Source organism: Crinia signifera, chromosome 9, assembly GCF_055691185.1.
Source record: "Crinia signifera chromosome 9, ASM5569118v1, whole genome shotgun sequence".
NCBI classification, from domain to species: Eukaryota; Metazoa; Chordata; class Amphibia; order Anura; family Myobatrachidae; genus Crinia; species Crinia signifera.
Window position 1 is genome coordinate 101,440,320 of NC_139225.1, and position 20,488 is coordinate 101,460,807.

The 20,488-nt window shown below is 41.8% G+C and overlaps 1 long non-coding RNA gene across 1 annotated transcript in view; it reads left to right on the forward strand.

Annotated features, from left to right (window-relative positions):
• Positions 1 to 20,488, forward strand: part of LOC146036665 (uncharacterized) — a 74,097-nt gene that overhangs the window by 28,329 nt on the left and 25,280 nt on the right. The window contains exon 2 of the long non-coding RNA XR_014460914.1: positions 16,075 to 16,164. This is a non-coding gene — a long non-coding RNA (uncharacterized LOC146036665). The remainder of the gene's footprint in view (positions 1 to 16,074; positions 16,165 to 20,488) is intronic.

The following is a 20,488-nucleotide window of genomic DNA, read 5'->3' on the forward strand; positions in this document are numbered from 1 at the left end:
AAGGGACACAAATCCCCTCTGCTCTCACCAAACGTGCTGAGGAGCAGCAGGGTGTATATAAGACTCTAAAGCCCCTACAGCACCAGCCCTGTACCATTTATCTGCTACACCCCTCATTCCCCACCATCAGACCTCCTGGCACCGAACACAAATAACAGTGGGACAGTAACTCTCTAATTTCTGCCTTTTAATAAAGCAGAAGGAAAACAAACCCCTGTGCCCTTGCATAAACTGCAGGACTGTTCCCTATCACTTGTAATCCTAGCCTGCCCTCTAGTGTCCACTGGTGCAAATTGCAATCACTGATCAAAAAAAGGATCACCCTCTGGCAGGGAAGATACACAAGAGAGAATAGTAAACCGACCTTTTACTACTGATCAGCGGCAGCCTAAGACGCAGTAGGAGGAGAGAGGTGCCCGAGCTTTCCTTACTAAAGATGCGTCCCAAGTGAGGATGCTTCACTAGAAGCCAGGCCCCCAGGGAGTCACCGCCCGACGAGATATGCTACACTGATGCAAGTGCAATTAAAGCAACCCTACCAGTCCCGAGAGCTTCCCTCCTATTGGTTACAACCTAGGTCTCTGGGCTAATGATGGTCAAAGGCAAAAAAGCTCTGAAAAAGGGTGACGCGCCTCTTCCTAAAGAAAACATGTCCCAGGCAGATATGAGACCGTTTCTGCAATCCACCCCCGCCAAACCAGCAGACGACCCACCTGTCCACACCTCATCCACCACATCGGCAGACTTCCAGGCCTCATTGCTGGTTACGGAACTAGCCGAAATTAGAAACTCTCTGTCCTATATGAGAACCCTCCCAACGAAACAAGACATCCAGGACACAGTCCGCCAAGAAATGGCGGCGGTCCGACAAGATTTATCCCAGCTTTCCCAGCGTACAGCTTCATTGGAAAAATGCCAAGAAGAAACGGTCACATTCTGCAACTCGCTTACAGAGACTCTCGCTGCCCAATCCGCAGAGATCCGTTCTCTACAAATGCACTTGACAGATCTTGACAACAGAGGGAGAAGAAACAACCTCCGTCTCCGCGGTCTACCAGAGGAGGTCACCCAGGACAAGCTGACAGATGCCCTAACCAAGATCTTCAACGAAATCCTTGGGAACGACCCCTCAGAATCTATAATCCTAGACAGAGCACATCGGGCTCTAAGACCCAGAGGGTCACCGGCTGACCGCCCACGCGATGTAATTTGTCGTCTACATTACTTTTCACAAAAAGAAAGTATTGTACGTAAGACTCGCCAATTAGACGGAATTGATTTCAACGGTTCAACTGTTCAAATATACCAAGATCTGTCATGGCACACACTTCAGCAACGGAAGGCCCTAAGACCACTCACCTCTGAACTCTGCAAGCGACAGTTGAAATATAAATGGGGCTTCCCATTCAACCTTCAAGTAACCTCCGGGGGAAGAAATCACACCCTAAACTCCTTCTCTGACCTCCCGACGTTCTGCACAGCCTTAGGCCTACCGACTCCAGACATACCCAACTGGGAATTCAACCACCCGGAACTCCCTCCACTTCAACAACAGGGGCACGGCCGCCCTTGGCAAGAAGTCTACCACACTAAGAAGAAACAAGGACAGGCTCCAACCCCTCCTGATACGAGCCCCACCTGAAGACCTACCAGCCGATCTATACCATGATTCTCTTCTACTATGGAACCAGACACAGGACTGGTGACTATAACGTTTAGTTACAATGTTACCTCAGTTTTACCCTAAAGGGACTGTTTTTTCTTATTTTTTCTATACCATTAGGTTTTTGACTCTTAAACCCACGTGGGACTGAAAACAGTTTAAAGCAGTTCTACTTAGCCCCACTGCCAGCTAGAACCTGTAAAAATACCACAATGCTAGTACCACAGTTTAATTTGAGGTTGGGCCCCCATAGCCTGCGAGCTGGGTGAATGCTAACGGATAGACTTGAACGGAGACAGCATAGGCTGCCTCTAGAGTTCCGATACAGGTATACACCTACAAGACATCTGGCACGAAAGTTCCCCAAGTTTGAACTTAAACTAATATCTCACGTTTAATCAAGTAATTGTTGTTTGTGAGAAGGTCTGTGACGAAATAGTCCAAGACACCCCTATATCCCCACAGAGGAGACTCCCCTATGGGACTCCTGTAACTATCATACCACACCTTAGCTCCCAGTTAACCTTCCAGGTTGTATTAAGTAACTATTCTTTTGATGTAGGCAAGAAGGAGATAACTTAAACGGTTATGGGAACTCTGCTCCCATCAACAACTCACAGAATGTAACTAAAGATAAACAGTTTGGATAAGATGCACTTGTTCCCTCAATTATATCTCCACCGGGAGATCACACAATATTTGTTAGCGGTGACTCCCTCCACCCCCACACCCGCACTAGGCTCTATTGCCTTCTGAGTCGCTGGTGGACTTATTCCGCCAGTCGCCTCACAGCGGGATTTTTTCTTTCTCAAATGTTAATGTTGTTATTCACTATGTTTAAATGTACTTCTTTTTTCCATTTTTCCCCTTTTCCTTGTTCCCAATCCCCCCCCCTGACCTTTCAAAACACATCGCAGACCACACCTGACCTAGTTACATATGACCACACCAGGTAAATTGAAGATCCTCTCCATCAACGCAAAAGGCCTCAACACCCCTGAGAAAAGGAGTAGCTTACTCAGGACCCTATGGGCTGAGAGAGCAGACATAGCTATGATCCAAGAGACACACTTTAGACTCTCAGCCAAAAACCCATCACTCTCCAACCACCGCTTCCCTACCGCATACTATAGCAACACCCCGAACAGTAAATCTAAGGGAGTGGCAATCCTGTTCTCTAAGCATCTCCAGCTAACAGATGTGGCAATACATAAACCGGTCCCCGGTAGAATACTCCTCATTAAATGCAAAATATCAACTCAACCCTATACTTTTGTAGTCGTTTACGCCCCTAATCAGAACCAAGTCCCATTTTTCCACTCACACCTGTCACACTTAGACTCACTTTTTGAGGGTACGACAATTTTGGGAGGGGATCTCAATTGGACCCTGGACCCAAATATTGACACATCCACTGGTACCAGTAGATTTCCTGCCCACAAATACAGGAAAGCCCAGAAACTCCTCCACGACCTCCAACTGGCCGATTCCTGGAGGACCCTAAACCCCTCAGGCAGAGACTACTCGTTCTTCTCCCACCCTTACCAGACCTACTCCAGATTAGATTACATTTTTTTAAGCCATAGACATCTCCCGTTACTCCTAGACGCAACAATAGGTTCCATCACTTGGTCGGACCATGCCCCGGTATCAATAACCCTAGCATCTCACTCTCAGATCCCGGGACAATGGACGTGGAGGGTCAACGAATCACTGCTACAAGATGCATACTGCAAATCGGAATTAGCTAACACATTAGCAGAATACTTCAAACTAAACGACACTGCGGACATATCAAAAATTACCTTATGGGAGGCACACAAATGTGTAGTTCGAGGCAAATTAATACAGTTGGGCACATATATGAAAAAGCAAAAAGCTGCTAGAGTATCTGCACTACTAGAAAACATCCATAAACTAGAAACTATGCATAAAACGGGCTCCTCACCCTCACTGCTAGCAGATCTAATGGACTCACGCCACAACTTGAATAAGCTACTAACAGAACGCACCAAACTAGAGCTAAGGAAGTGCAAGAGCAGATATTACCAATGGGGTAACAAACCCAGCCGCTTACTCGCACAGGCCCTCAGAACACAAAGAGCCGCCTCCTTTATCAGTAAGATAAAGAAAGACGCAGACACTCTCTGCTTTAAGACCCCAGAAATAGCTTCATGTTTCCGAAACTATTACTCCTCCTTATACAATCTCCATGACGCACCCACCCTAATAGAACAGATACATAAAACCCTACAAGCAAAAGAATACCTAACCAAGGCTGCCTTCCCCACCCTATCTCCCTCCGATAGAGAATTATTAGAGAAACCATTCTCTCAGGTAGAATTGGAGTCAGTTATATCCTCCCTGCCTATGGGCAAAAGCCCTGGCCCAGACGGCTTCACAGCAATTTATTATAAGACATTTAAAGACATACTTACTCCTAATCTACTAAATGCTTTCAACACCATATCGGCGGAGGCACATTTTTCTAAACAATCCCTAGAAGCACATATAACAGTGATCCCGAAGCCAGGGAAGGACCCCTCCGTGTGTTCCAGCTACAGACCCATATCACTCCTGAACGTTGACATCAAACTCTTTGCGAAATTGATGGCAAATAGACTAAATAAATTTCTCCCCGCTCTGATCCATAACGATCAAGTGGGATTTGTTCCTGGCCGTGAGGCAAAGGACAACACCACCAAAATCCTCAATCTGATTCACCTTGCCTCTCACCACAAAATCCCCACTATTCTCGTCTCCACCGACGCCGAGAAGGCGTTTGACAGGGTGTGCTGGGGCTTCATGCAGACTGTGCTGGAGCACATCGGACTGGGCACACTATCCCTCCATAGAATCCGGGCCCTTTACCATATGCCCACAGCTAGAGTGAGAACAAACGGCTTCCTATCTGATCCCTTCCCTATCAGCAACGGGACGAGGCAAGGCTGCCCCCTCTCGCCACTGATCTTTGTATTATGCATGGAAGCGCTAGCCAGGACAATAAGGGCTAATATTAACATCTCAGGTATACAAGTGGGAGAGGGAGAATACAAGTTAGCTCTCTTCGCCGACGACCTGCTGGCAATAATTACACAACCAGCAACATCACTCCCCCACTTCATACAAGAACTTGAGCGCTTCAGCTCCCTCTCCAACTTTAAAGTCAACATGACCAAATCTAGCATCCTTAACGTCTCCATACCCCCCACCTCGGTCCCTCAGCTCAAGAGCTCTTTTTCATTCTCATGGCAACCCTCCCACATCACATACTTAGGTATAAATCTACCTAGAGACTTAACCCGATTGTATGCCTTAAACTATCAACCTCTCCTTACATCGCTCCGAGCAGACTATAGTAGATGGTATAACAAACAATTATCCTGGCTAGGGAGAATAAATGTCACTAAAATGAACTCTTTACCCAAACTACTCTACATACTCCAAGCCCTTCCAATTTCTGTCCCAGACACATGGTTCAAAACCATCAGAGCCCTGACCCAACAATTTATCTGGCAGCGGAAGAAACCCAGGATAAAACGTGAGGTTCTGATCAGAAACACGGAAAGGGGGGGATTCCGCCTCCCAGATATTAAGACCTATTATAACGCTATTCATTTAAATAGATTACTGGACTGGACCAGAAACCGTAGAAACAAGCAATGGGTAGAGTTAGAGGGGGTGTGTATGGGCCTTTACCCGGAAATCTTCCCCTGGCTACCCACAATCCCCACCATACCCGTTTCTCACCCAACTATTACCTCCACATTAAAAACATGGAAATCACTACGACAAAACCCACACATCTCTTCCGAATTCGGTCCACTAACCTCCTTTTTAAACAATCCAGACTTCCAGCCAGGTCTGACTATCTCAGACTTCTCAAAATGGGCAATAGAAGGGCTTTTCAGGGTGGGCAAGATGATGGTGGGCTCCAGCATCTGCTCTTTCTCAGATATACAAAGAAAATGGGAAGTCCCATCGAGGGACTTTTGGAAGTTCCTACAAGTTAGACATTTCATACAAACGGGTTCTAGATCCCACCCATCATCCCGCGAACTGACTGGGTTCGAACGACTATGTATATCCACCTCAGAACCAACCCACACTATTTCGCTGCTATATAAACTCCTCCAAAACCTAGACAATGACATCTCCTCAACTTTCACGCGAGCATGGGAGAGAGATCTCAACCGAAGCATATCAAATAAAGAATGGGAATCCATCTTCATAAAGGCCCACACTAGCTCTATATGCGTTCAAACCAGGGAGACTCAATACAAACTAATCATGAGATGGTATAGGCATCCCTCTATCTTACACCGCATGAATCCCAGTACATCACCAACATGCTGGCGATGCAAGAAGCACACAGGCTCCCTCATGCACATATGGTGGGAGTGCCCGTTAATTACCCCTTACTGGACAGACGTTATCAAGACCTCAAAAGAAATCCTCCACACCCCAGTCCCAGATGACCCCGCCTTTTGGCTACTAAACCTTTCCCCCACACCACTCTCCACTTATAAAACTTCTCTTTCCAAACATCTGGGCAATGCGGCAAGAGCCTGTATCCCTGTCCTATGGAAGTCGATAATCCCACCCACACGCAAAGCTTGGTTTACCAAAATTGACCACTTCATGTCAATGGAGGACATCATGCTGTCATCAGTGGATAAACACACAGATTTTACTGCAACATGGCTCCCCTGGATGGAGTATAAGACTACACAAGACTACAAAGCCCTTTATTCAGAGTGAAATGCCTGGACCAACTAAATAGCAAATGAACCCCCTCGCTTGTGAGAAAGGTCAACTCCCCCCTAATCCCCTCCCCCCCCCTTTCTCTTCCCTATCTTCTTCTTCTCCTCGCCCCCTCTTATTTCAACCACCGAGGGCATGCACATAGATTAAATACATGTGACTGCAGTAGATCGCGGTAACGTGGCCTCTGCAGTTTATCATGTTCTATTTGTGTTGTAATAATGCCTGAAGAAATCAGTACACGCTAATGTGATTTTGTTTAAAAGGAATATGTGTACATCTCGCTGCGTCGAGATCAGTTTAATGATCACATGCTCTGTTTGAAGTTTTCCTGAATATGTTCACCCTTCTGAAAATCAATAAAAAATGATTACATAAATGTTTACAAAAGATCAACATATGTCATAGATTCTAAGTCATAAATCGCAGGTACCTATGCAAGACTTCACCAAATAATGCATATGTATTATTCCCATATTAACACTATTATCTCTACTACTGATAGTCTTCCATTAATAAATTTTTATGCAAACTCCTAATGATCTTAAGTGGTGTTGTCTTATCTAGGTACTGCGTTAACCTTTTGCCTCTCAAGTTCACTAAGGTATTTACAACCTCCACATAGTTAGAATAAGACAATACACGGACAAACATAAATAACATGACATTATCTAACATGAAAGGGAAAAAGAAGGGAGAGGGGAAACAAAATTTTTTGGAGTATTAGGTCTACTAATTATACATTATCATCTATTATACTATGTTAACCGTGTGTTTGGTTTTGATTTAAGGGGCATAATATAAACAATACTGTTAAATCACTCACCCCACCACTACCAGTGGAGTGAATAGTTTGCAATCATCTACATCTTTCACACCATAAATTTATATCCCTAGTGCAAGTATTGATACATTTTCAAATATAGATGTTATATGATTCTTAGTATCTTCATCTAGAGATTCAATGAATAGAGACCATTTTTTATAAAATTTGACTGCTCCGGAAGAAATATCTAATCTCGCGTATTTTCTTTCAAAATATAGTATTTGTAACATTTTTTGTTGAACTTCCCGTAGTCGTGGGGCTGTTTTTTTTTGTCCAGTGTATTAGTATACACTTCCTGGCTACTGTAATAATGGTTATCAGCAAAGAAAGTTTATTTTTATCGAAATCTTCAAGTTGCCATCCAGTGAAGTTGAGTCCCATTAAGGCTGCCGTATTGTTTGGAAACCTGATTTTAAAAATTCCACTGCAATAGTCAATGGTTTTATTCCAAAATTGTTTTAATTTATAGCAGTCCCACATGCAATGTGAGAAGGTAGCTGAGCTCACTCCACATTTCAGGCAGTGGCCTGTTTCTTCCGGTATCATGTAACTCCTCCTAAGAGGGGTGATATAGGCCCTGTGTAAGGTTCTTAAGTAAACTTCCTGTAGATATGAAGATTTTAAAGATGAGAGTGATTGAGTTTGTAGGCATATGATATCATCTGTCGTGTGAAGTGACGGTATGTCTTTGTTCCATTTGTCTCTCAATAACGTCCATTGTGATTCCGCCGATACTGTGGATTTTATCAATAGAGCGTATAGATGTTTTAATTTAAATGGTCTTGCAATTAAATATCTCAATAAGTCATCTATGGTCTCAACTTTCATTAATGATTTCGGCTGGCTGAGGTCTGGTTTAGGTGTTTCAGAAGACAAAATAAAGTGTCTTGTTTGTAAATACATGTACCAATTTGAATTTGACAATGCATATTTCACTTGTAGTTCTGAAAAGGGTAGTAATATTCCCCCTGGGTCAAAAACTTTTGTGGAGGAGTCTAGGCCCTTATCTCTCCAAATGAGGAAAGCAGGATTCTCAACCGATGGAGGAAAATCCGGATTTCCCCATAATGATTTGAATTGGGATTGGTAAGGATTTCTGCGAAGAGCTTTATTCATTTTCACCCAGCTGTCGTATGTATCTTTAAAAAGAATATGATCCCGAATGTATTGTGGTATTTTTGTCTTTTTTGACTGTATCAGAGCTCCCGGTGAGAATGGAGTAAAAATCGCCCTCTCTAACGCGTCATCCGTGTATGTTGATTTGCCCAGGATCCAATCTACAACGTATCTAAATAAAATAGTGTATGAGTATGTTTTTATGTCTGGGTAACCAAGGCCGCCATCTTTCTTTGGGGTTTTCAACTTATTTTTTGCGATTCTAGGTCTTTTGTTTTGCCAGATGAACTTTGAGAATATACTCTCCAATTTAGTGCTATCGGCTTTGCTTAAGGATATGGGTAACATCTGCATTGGATATAGTATTTTAGGGTATATTATGGATTGTATTACCGCTATTCTTCCCAAAAGAGAGATAGGCAGGTTTTTCCATGAATCAAGCTTGGTGTCTATTTGGGCAATTATTGGTGAGAAATTTAATGAATATAAACGTGAAATATTAGAACTAATCTGGATTCCCAAATATTTGAAGTGAGAAGGGGTAATAACAAAGGGCAGATGGAGTGGTCGTAATATCGCAGGGTCTGTATTTCCCAAGAGCAGGATCTCTGATTTAGACATATTTACCTTATATCCGGACACGTCTCCAAATGAGCCGATCAGGTGTAGTAGAGCAGGGAGGGAATGGGTTGGATTTGAAATAAATAACAATGCGTCGTCCGCAAATAATGCTATTTTTAACTCTTCTTTATCTATTTTTATACCGTGTATCAGCGGGGAGTTTCTGATCGCAACCACTAAGGGCTCAATTGCGATCGCGAAGAGGAGCGGGGATAAAGGGCACCCCTGCCTCGTTCCTCTTCTCAGCTCAAAGGGGCTGGATAGGAGACCGTTACACGCTATGGTAGATTTAGGGGTATTATATAATATGTTAATTAATCTGACAAACTGTTGTGGGAATCCAAAATTCTCCAGTGTCTGGAATAAATGAGGCCAAAGGACCATATCAAAAGCTTTTTCCGCGTCTAGCGTTAGCATCAAATTTGACGCCACGCCAGACGCGGAACCTTTGCTTGACTGCTGAATGGCTGCTAGGACTCTACGGACATTGACCGCGGAGTGGCGCCCAGTAATGAATCCCGATTGATCTTTGTGTATTATACAAGGAAGCACGGGCTTCAACCTCTCAGCAAGAATCTTCGTAAAAATTTTGAAATCTACATTTAGCAGAGATATTGGTCTGTATGACCCAGGTCATCTCAGATCTCTGCCAGGTTTTGGCAAAACTTTTATGACTGCGTCTGAAAAATGGTCTGGTAGTTTGCCTTCTTGTATAATGGCATTATAACAGGCCGTCAGAGTTCCAACTAATTGATCTGCCATAACTTTATAAAATTCATTAGTGAATCCGTCTGGACCCGGGGCTTTTGCAAGCTTAAGCTGTCCAATTGCCCATAGGACTTCAGATTTCGTAATGGGGGCTGTCATGGTCCTGGTCATGTCTGTTGGGACGTGTGGGAGGGTTAACGAATTCCAAAAGTCACTAGACAATAAGGGGTTAAAATCATCAGTCGGCCCATCTGGAGACGAATCCGGAGGGGCATACAGAGTTTCATAGTAATCTTTTAAGATCGCAGCTATCTGGTCATTTGAAGTTGTTAATGTTCCATCCTCTTTCAATAGGGGCTGTACAACCACATGTTGCCTAGATCCCTGCATTAAATTAGTAAGTAACTTTCCCACTTTATTCCCAAAAGTATAAAATTTTGAGTTGACGTTAAATAAATATTTGTCCCCTTGAGCCTGGAGGAATTCATTATATTGTGATTTAGCCGTCTGGTACAAATTTTTATTGGCCTGTGTTGGGGATAGTTTAAATTTCTGGAATGTGTCGGTCAGGTTAGATTGTAATTCTTTGTATTTACCCATCTGATTTCTCTGGAGTCTCGAAGCATATGCCATAATCTCTCCTCGCAATACTACTTTGGCTGCCTGCCAGTAGATGCTTGGTTTTTCTTTCTGATATATTTCATTATTGGAGCTATAATCATTCCAATTTTTCATTATGATTTCCTGCAATCCACGAGACTGGGATAAATGAGACGGGTATCTCCATATTGGTCTTGTATTAGTGCGTTCCTGTAGAGCCATAGTTACAGTGATTAGTCCGTGGTCTGATAAGACTGGGGGTGTAATTGACGCAGAGTTTATCTTTGGGAAGAAAGGTTCTGCTACTAATATGTAATCTATTCTAGACCATGTATTATATGTAAGTGATAGACAAGTATAGTCTCTCACGTCTGGGTTTAACAATCTCCAAGCGTCTACCAAGTTTAGAGATTTCGTTAGGTAAGGAACTCCTACTTTTGGGAGTGGTCTAGATTTTTTTGGGGGTGGTGAGCGGTCCATGTATGTGGAAGACAATAAATTTAGGTCCCCACAAATAATTAAGGATGTCGGGTCATATTGATACAATTTTGTCAACAGCTGGGTGAAAAAAGACCTTTTATATTGAGTAGGGGCATAGACATTGCAGATATTCAGTTCAGTATTTTTTAAGTTACATGACACTATAACATACCTGCCCTCAGGATCCGCATCCACTGAAGTGACTTTTATGTCAACTTGTGACTTGACTAGGGTGACAACTCCACAAGAATTAAAGGTATGGGATGCAGAGCCCAGTACTTTCCATTGAAGAAAATGAAGTTTTTTTACTTCAGCCGGCAGTAGGTGCGTTTCCTGAAGGCATATCAGTTCTACACCTTGTTTATTTAAGTACGTCAGAAGCTTTCGCCTCTTCGCAGGCATATGGATACCCCTTATATTAAGTGAACCTATGGTTAAAGACATAGTATCCTAAAAGAGCTACATATGCAGACCTGAGAACTCTTATAATAAATGAAATGAAGAGGGGGTGACACATGAGGGAAGGGTACAATACAAAGACATGTCACAGACATACAGACAACATAAACAAATTCAAATGCAGAAAGTTATACAGCAAAATGTGACAATAGTCACCACAGCCTGTAAGTTTTCTATTCTGAACTTCCGATAACTATCAGGTGGGGGTATCACCTGTATACTACCCATCTGAAACTTATATGTAAGAGAACTATGTATTTGCGGCATTACTCCTAATGCCTTTGCTTCCCCATAAAAAAAAATTTCATTGGAGTTTTAGCTCCAAGAAAAATGTTAACAGGAATTATTAACGGTATGTCAGTTTAACTTTAAAGCATAACATATGCAAATAATAACTTTATCGCAGGACCCCTAACTTTTCAAATTCAATGTTGCATTTAACCATCTATTTGTGATGTAGATGGGATTAGTCCAATTCCACAGTAAAATTGGTTGCAATAGGTCTTGACTTGGATTAAGATTCCTAATTTTTAGGATAGTGGACGTCTTTTAGTATAATGTTAGAAAGAGAGATTCATCATTATGGAGCGTCTGCTATATCTTCCATGTTATTAAGGAGTTTCTCCTTCTGTAGATAGGCTTCTGCCTCCGCTGCCGTTAAAAAGTCTCGAAATTTATCCCCTGTCAGTGAGAATACCCGTAACTTTGCTGGGTATAGCATATAGAATTTCCTCTTGGATTTGACCAGAAAGGAGCATACATCTGTGAATGAGCGTCTAGCTTTAGAGAGCTCCATTGAAAAGTCCTGGTGTATGCGTATAGTGTGTCCTTCCCAGATAATGGGGTTAATTTTACGGGACGCAGCCCAGATTGCCTGCCTGTGGAGATAGTTCAACACTTTGAAAATCACTATCCTTGGTCTTTCTTTAACTGTAGGTTGGTAGTTCCCCAGTCTGTGAACCCTTTCAATTACTATGTCAGCACATGCTGCTTCAATGTGTAACAGTGCTGGTAGCGTGGTATGCACAAAGCGTTCCAGCTGCAGTCCTTTAATGTTTTCAGGTAAACCAGCCAGTCTGAGGTTTTTACGTCTGGATCTATTTTCAATGTTTTCTATACTATCAGTAAGGCGTTTGTTTTCAGTTTGGAGGGAGGTAACTGCCTTTTACAGGTCTTGGATCTGGTCAGTATGGTCCCCAATTTTATTTTCTGTCTCTGTGACTCTGACATTTAGGGATTGAATCTGCGCGGTAATGTCCGTTACTGCTTTCTGTAATAGCGGTGCCATCGTTTTATTTATGGCGTCCACTAAGTTATCAAATGTCAAGGGCATACCTGGGCGTCCTTGTGCAGAATCAGATGTAAACTCTGGCTCCGTTATCGGCTTCTTTGCCGCTGGCGTGCCTTGGGCGTTGTCTTGGCCCGGCGCCATTGCATGTTCCCCACGCCGCTTCTCCTGCCTCTGTTGCTGCGGGGGATGTAGCGGAGTCTTTGCGGTCTGCGACGGGGAAGTGTGCTTCTCCATGTCGGGTGGATACTGCCGCGGGGATCGTGAGCGGGTCCTGCGTGTTTCCGACAGTTTGCAGTTAATTGGGGTTGCTAAAGGCACTGAGCTCTGTGTAGAGGCTGTTTACTCCACGATGCCGGAAGCGGAAGTCCCTGCTTGAATGAACTTTAAAGCATGAACAATCTGGGTAATGAAGGGGTCAGAAGTCAGACTGAACATCCGGTGGGGTTTCCCCAAGAGACAGCAATTAAAGCAGGCTGTGCAGAGTAACAAGCTGAGGCCAAAATTATACTAAGAGAGACTGGGAAGTGCACTTCTTAGGAGACACTTTGTACTGGCAGCAAATAGCCCGAGATATGCCAACTATCAACTCTGATAACAAATGCCATTGGTTGCCATAGAAGAAAGGCAGGAACAGAGCCCAGGATGACCAATAGAACATTTACCTACAGTCAGGTCCATCAATATTGGGACATCAACACAATTCTCATATTTTGGGCTCTATACACCACCTAAATGGATCTGAAATGAACCAAACAAGTAACTGCAGACTTTCAGCTATAAGTTGATGGTATTTACATCCAAATCAGGTGAACGTGTAGGAATTACAATGGTTTCTATATGTGCCTCACGCTATTAAAGGGACCAAAAGTAATGGGACAATCAACTTAAAAGCTATTTCATGGACAGGATTGGGCTATTCCCTTGTTATTTCATCATCAATTAAGCAGGTAAAAGTTCTGGAGTTGATTCCAGGTGTGACATTTGCATTTAGAATCTGTTGCTGCCGACTCTCAATTGGAGATCCAAAGAGCTGTCACTTTCAGTAAAGCATGCCATAATTAGGCTGAAAAATCAAAAGAAATCCATCAGTAAGATAGCAAAAACATTAAGTGTGGCCAAATTAACTGTTTAGAAAATTCTTAAAAAGAAAGAATGCACCGGAGAGCTCAGCAACACCAAAAGACCTTTAAGACCATGGAAAACAACTGTGGCGAATGACAGAAGAATTACTTTCCTGGTGAAGAAAAATCCCTTCACAACAGTTGGCAAGATCAAGAACACTCTCCAGGAGGTAGGTGTATATGTGTCAATGTCAACAATCAAGAAGAATTCACAAGAGTGAATATAGAGGATTCAACACAAGATGTAAACCATTAATGAGCCTCAAAAACAGGAAGACCAGATTAGTTTGCCAAACAACATCTAAAAAAGACTTTACAGTACTGTAGCAACATCCTATGGACAGATGAGACAAAGATAAACTTTTATCAGAGTTATGGGAAGAGAAGAGTATAGAGAAGGAAAGGAACTGCTGATGATCCAAAACAAACCACCCTTTCAGTGAAGCATGGTGGTGGTAGTGTCATGGTGTGGGCATGTATGGCTGCCAATGGAACTGGCAGCAGGATGAATTCTGAAGTGTTACAGGCATTATGATCTGCTCATATTCAGTCAAATGCTTCAGAACTCATTGGACGGTGCTTTACAGTGCAGATGGACAATGACCCGAAGCATACAGCAAAAGCAACCAAAGAGATTTTTAAGGCAAATAAGTGGAATGTTATGGAATGGCCAAGTCAAACACCTGACCTGAAACTGATTGAGCATGCAGTTCACTTCATGAAGACAAAAATGAAGGGAAAATGTCCCAAGAACAAGCAGGAACTGAACACATTTGCAGTAGAGGCCTGGAAGAGCATCACTATGGATGAAACCCAGCATCTGATGATATCTATATGTTCCAGACTTCAGGCTGTAATTGAATGCAAAGGATTTGCAACAAAGTATTAAAAAGTGAAAGTTTGATTTAGGATTATTTAGTTTGTCCCATTACTTTTGGTAAAGTAATGGGATGAAAACCGCCTGAGAGCAGTTGAAACAGCTGTCAGGTCTACAGCTGCTACTGTCTGCAACTATGCTTGTACATTAAAACTTTTTTTTCCCCTTCAACAACTTCTGTGTGCCGGCTCCATTCCTTCTCCAAGTGGGGGGTAAGTGCTTTCTATTCATTATCTTATGTGCCTGGCACCAGTGACAATTTTAAGGATCTGCTTGGAGTGCCAACCTGCACCAGGCCAGGATGCGCAGGGTTAATGGAGGCAGGCATGGGGATCAGCTGTATGATCCCCGCACCCACAGTACAGGTGCAGCGGGGATGGAAGCGGCGGGAACGGAGCGATGCTTTGAATCTGGCGCCGCTGCGGCCGCCAATCCAAAGCGGCGGTTTGAATCTCCAGCTATTCGGGAGACAATCAGGGAGCCAATGGCAGACGGCTGCGGTGAGTCAATCAGCGCTCGCCACACCGTACTCAGCCTCGCCCCCGGCGTCTGACGTCAGGCGCTGCTGGGAGGGCGAGCAAGGAAGTCCCCCGGCTGAGGCGCAAGAGGACGCTGGATGCCACAGAAGACTGCGGAAGGGAGAAGAGCTCCTGCGGCTGCTGAAGAGGCCAGAAGACGCCGGGATCAAGAAAGAAGATCTCCGGCGCCTTCTACAGGAAGAGGAGAAGCAGCGCCGCTGCTGGCCAGGACAGTCCAGTGGCAGAAGAAAGATGGTGGCCGGATCCGGAAAGGCCAGTAGTAGGGTAAAGCAGCAGAGCTGATGAAGCTCCCCCCTGCAGCCTCTCCCAACAGCAGGTAGGCGGCCCCAGGCCACCTACCCCTCCCTAGACCACCGGGTTATCGGGCACTAGGCCCGTGGGTACAGATCAGGCCCCTCCGGCCTGTGGGCATGATAGTCGGGCCCCCTCGGCCCATGGGCATTTCTTTCCCTCCTGGCCCTTATTGTATTTAGCTGGGCCTCCTGGGGCCCTCCTATTGTTGGGCGGTCGTCTTATACGGCCGGTCGTCTTATACGCCGGCAAATACGGTGTATATGTGATGTCAATGTAATGTTTGGTATTGTGTGTTTGAATTTCACAGTTCTGAGTGTTACAGAATAAGAAGCTGATCTGATTGGACCAGAATATAGAAGGCTGATTGTCACCAAGTACTGTTTTCAATAGCTGCAATTAAAGTCTAAAACTTGACTAAGCAATAACTGCAATAATGGTTAATAAATTAGCTTTCAAATTGCAATACTTAATTTAACATGTTTCAACATTTGTCCTCATTTTGTTGAAAATTAAAAGAGTATACATTCTGACAAAATTAATGAACACTATCCTTATTGATCAACTGTTACAAGATTCAGCCTATCTCTACGCAATTAGAATCTACAACGTTTTCTTTGACACATCTGTTCGTCTTTTGGTTCTGCTGTAAATAACCATATGCTTGGAGAAGTGCTTTGAAGTTTACTGATACATGTTTTCAATTTTCTTCATCCAGCTATACTTCAAAATTCTATGGACTCTATCAGCACAAGGTCAATAGAAGATTAAGATGCAAAGAGGACAACAGGGAAATGACAAATATGATGTATGTAGTACATTATTATGTGTATGAGTATATAATCACAGTGAAAAAATAAAGTGAAATATTCTGTACACCTGCAGGCAGCCATTTTGTAGGCGGAAATTGCTAGCCTAGTTTTTAGTAGATTGAAAAGTCGATTTTTTTATGAATATAAAGTACCTCTGTGATGTTCTAGTTGTGAATTGACAGGCTGTATTTTTAGAAGCATGGACTCAGACCACAATAAAGCTGCCTACCAGTATGTGCAGGAAACAAAATAAAAAAATTAAAAACAAACCCTTTAATGCGTATTACATATTCACTATTTCTATCCATAAGATGAGGATGAATACTTTGATAACAATAGAACTTCTTTTTATCCGTTACTCATTATCCAGTCAATGTCTCTGTCATCAACAAAATGATCATGAAATTATAGTGCCATACTGTATGTCTACCATACTGTACGTTATATTATTATGTCATGTAATTACTAGAGATATAGGTTGCCATACTGTATGTCTACCATACTGTACGTTATATTATTATGTCATGTAATTACTAGAGATATAGGTTGAGGGGAACAATTCTATTTGGAATTATTTAACATTTTGATGAAAAAATACTATTATTACTAATTAATTCACAATTGTTTTATTTAAAATAATAATAATAATAATAATAATAATAATAATAATAATAATAATAATAATAATAATAATTTTGAAATGGTAAAATATTGAATATTTTAAATTGTTGCTATTTGAAATGTTTATATTTAAATTATTATTAAATCCAAAATGTAAAACTGTTTTGTTTTAAAGAAAGTGATTAAAAATATATAACGATATCCTTGTTCCAAAATCATACAGATAAATTCTCATACACTAAGCAGCACCAAGACGAGTAACGTAGTATCTTCTTGTTTTAATTGTGCATCTTATATTTGTGATGCATTAGTGGCAAAACACTAAAGATTACTAGAAATGCTGGGCAACAACCCGAAAAGGATATTAGTTTTACAAATGTACAAAGTTCCAGATGAATCACCATGGAAATTGATGTAAAAAAACTACAGCATGGCACTTACTATATACAGTAGATTCCCACACAGCTATACTAATGTCGCACATCAATTTGATCCATGCAATATAGAAAAGAAGTTTTCACACTTGTACATTTCTTTTTACATGAATTTCTCTGATTAATTCCTGACTGTGAAATACAGAAATGCTTAGGAACATTTTGAAAATGTTCTGCTCTACAGTTAAACACAGTGATTGTTGTCATCCCTAAAAAATGTGCTCAGTATTATTAAAGTCAGGGTATATAGAGTACAATTGCTAAATTGTTCAAGCATATAGCAAGGAAGTTAAATGCTAATCTTTAAGCCCTTGAGACCAAAGTGGGACTTGTCCTCCTGGTGTGATTTAAAGTGCTACAGTTAATGCACTTTCATCCTAAACGTGAAGTAGTTTAAAAAGGAGGAAAAAATATTAACAAAAAATGCATACATTCTGTACATTGCTTATTCCTACCCCTTGAGCCAGGGAAAGTGCAAGACTTGATTACATCATCACCTACACTTTTACCTGTTACCCACAACCCTATCACATGCAAAACCCGCATCAGTGTACAGATTACTCATGCACTGCACTTTTGTTGCATAAACTCAATAGCAAAATATTTTCATGTTCCCCTGTAAATATTAACTGTACATAATAGATGTGTATACATACAATATATACAGTATATACAGTTGTGCTCAAAAGTTTACATACCCTACCAGAATTTGTGATTTTCTGGCCATTTGTCAGAGAATATGAATGATAACTCAAACAGCTGTGTTTATTCTTTTTGAATCATAATGACAACAGAAACTACCCAAATGACCCTGATGAAAAGTTTACATACCCTGGAGATTTTGACCTGATAACATGCACACAAGTTGACACAAACGGGTTTAAATGGCTACTAAAGGTAACCATCCTCACCTGTGATCTGTTTGCTTGTAATCAGAGTGTGTGTATAAAAGGTCAGTGGGTTTCTGGTCTCCTGAAAGACCCTTGCATCTTTCATCCAGTGCTGCACTGACGTGTCTGGATTCTGAGTCATGGGGAAAGCAAAATAATTGTCAAAGGATTTGTGGAAAAAGGTAATTGTACTGTTTAAAACAGGGAAGGGATACAAAAAGATGTCCAAGCAATTGAGAATGCCAATCAGCAGTGTTCAAACACTGGTGGAAACCAAGTGGAAAATTAGGGATTCTGTAGAAAACAAATCACGTTCAGGTAGACCAACAAAAATGTCAGGCACAACTGCCAGGAAAATTTCGGGATGCAAAGAAAAATCCACAAATAACTTCAGCTGAAATACAGAACTCGTGGTTGTTTCAAGATGCACAATAATGAGGCATTTGAAGAAAAATTGACTGCATGGTCGAGTCACGAGAAGAAAGATATTATTAAGCAAATGCCACAGAGCATTCCGCTTACAATACTCTAAACAGCACAGAGACAAACCTCAAAACTTCTTGAACAAAGTATTTTGGAGTGATGAGGCCAAAATTGAACTTTTTGGCCACAATCATAAATGTTACATTTGGAGAGGAGTCAACAAGACCTATGATGAAAGGTACACCATTCCTACTGTGAAACACAGAGGTGGATCTCTGATGTTTTGGTGATGTGTGAGCTACAAAGGCACTGGAAACTTGGTCAAAATTGATGGCAAGATGAATGTAGCTAGTTATCAGAAAATACTGGAGGAAAATTTGCACTCATCAGCCCGGAAGCTGCGTATGGGACGTATTTGGATGTTCCAACTTGACAATGATCCAAAACATAAGGCCTGTATATTGGTTACAGAAGAATAAAGTGAAGGTTCTGGAGTGGCCATCTCAGTCTTCTGACCTCAACATTATTGAGCCACTCTGGGGAGATCTCAAACGTGCAGTTCATGCAAGACAGCCCAAGAACTTACAGGAACTGGAGGCTTTTTGCCAAGAAGAATGGGCAGCTTTACCATCAGAAAATAAAGAGCCTCATCCACAACTACCACAAAAGACTTCAAGCTGTCATTGATTTTAAAGGCGGCAATACACGGTATTAAGAACTGAGGTATGTCAACTTTTAATCAGGGTCATTCTGTAGTTTCTGTTATAATGATTTAAAAAGAGTAAACACAGTTGTTGGACAATAAATGGCTTCACCCAACCACTAACCCTGAGTGAAAGAAAAGTTTGGGAGTTATCATTCATATTTTCTGACAAATGGCCAGAAAATCACAAATTCTGCTAGGGTGTGTAAACTTATGAGCACAACTGTGTGTGTGTGTGTGTGTGTGTGTATGTATATATATATATCTATAGATATTTATATAAGTAGAAATTTGAAAGAATGGGCACTCCAGGGCTAGTTACTGCGATGAAGTGGACCAAATTGATTTAATCTAGGTCAATGTTTCGGGGTCACTCCCCCGTCATCAGGACATATAAAACATTGTATGTATGCTTCCGGGATCCCAGCCCGGTGGTGCACGTGAGAGACGACCACAGGGAGGGGGTAAGTATATGTTGTTATAAATACACCTTTTGCACTTATGTCTATATTCTATTGTATATGTCCTGACAGGGGAGTGACCCCAAAACGTTGACCTAGATGGAATAAATTTGGTCCACTTGCTTTACCACAGTTACTAGTCCCGGAGTGCCCATTCTTTCGAATTTCTGTATTGTTGGCTCTGCATAAGATCCAGGAGGTTGGCACCTGGGCAGGCTATACAGTTTGGCAGAAATAAGACCTGAGTGATGGCTCTTATGTTTTGGCTATATATATTAGTAAGACTAAAAACACAGGCAGTAGTGCTGTAAAATTCATTATTGACCAATTATATTTTGGATTGGTGTTGGCATGAAACATGCCCACTCAGAACCAATCTTTGACATCCAACTCTCCATTCCATAACCATTAAAGTTTCAATTTTAAAGGAAAAAACAGATCTATACAGTGGAATTTAAATAGTTTTAAATAGTTTTACTGTAATAATGTTTATCTGTTAATGCCATTTAAATGAAAAAGATGCTTCCAGGGTGAGTATAGTTGATCTAGGAATATAAAAGTCAAGCACCTTTGTTTTGCGTCATAATTTTATAACCGGAATAATTGAATAAAGATCAATCACGGAGAGGAGAAGACGCAAAAATTGAGCTGAGTTCCCTAAGGATATCAAGATATCACCTGTGTATAATGCAATTTTGTGTTCAGTGGGACCAGTGAGAGATGTCTGAGTTACTGCGAATTCTGGCTGCAAGAGGTTCTATAATTAGAGCAAAGAGCAGTGGAGAAAG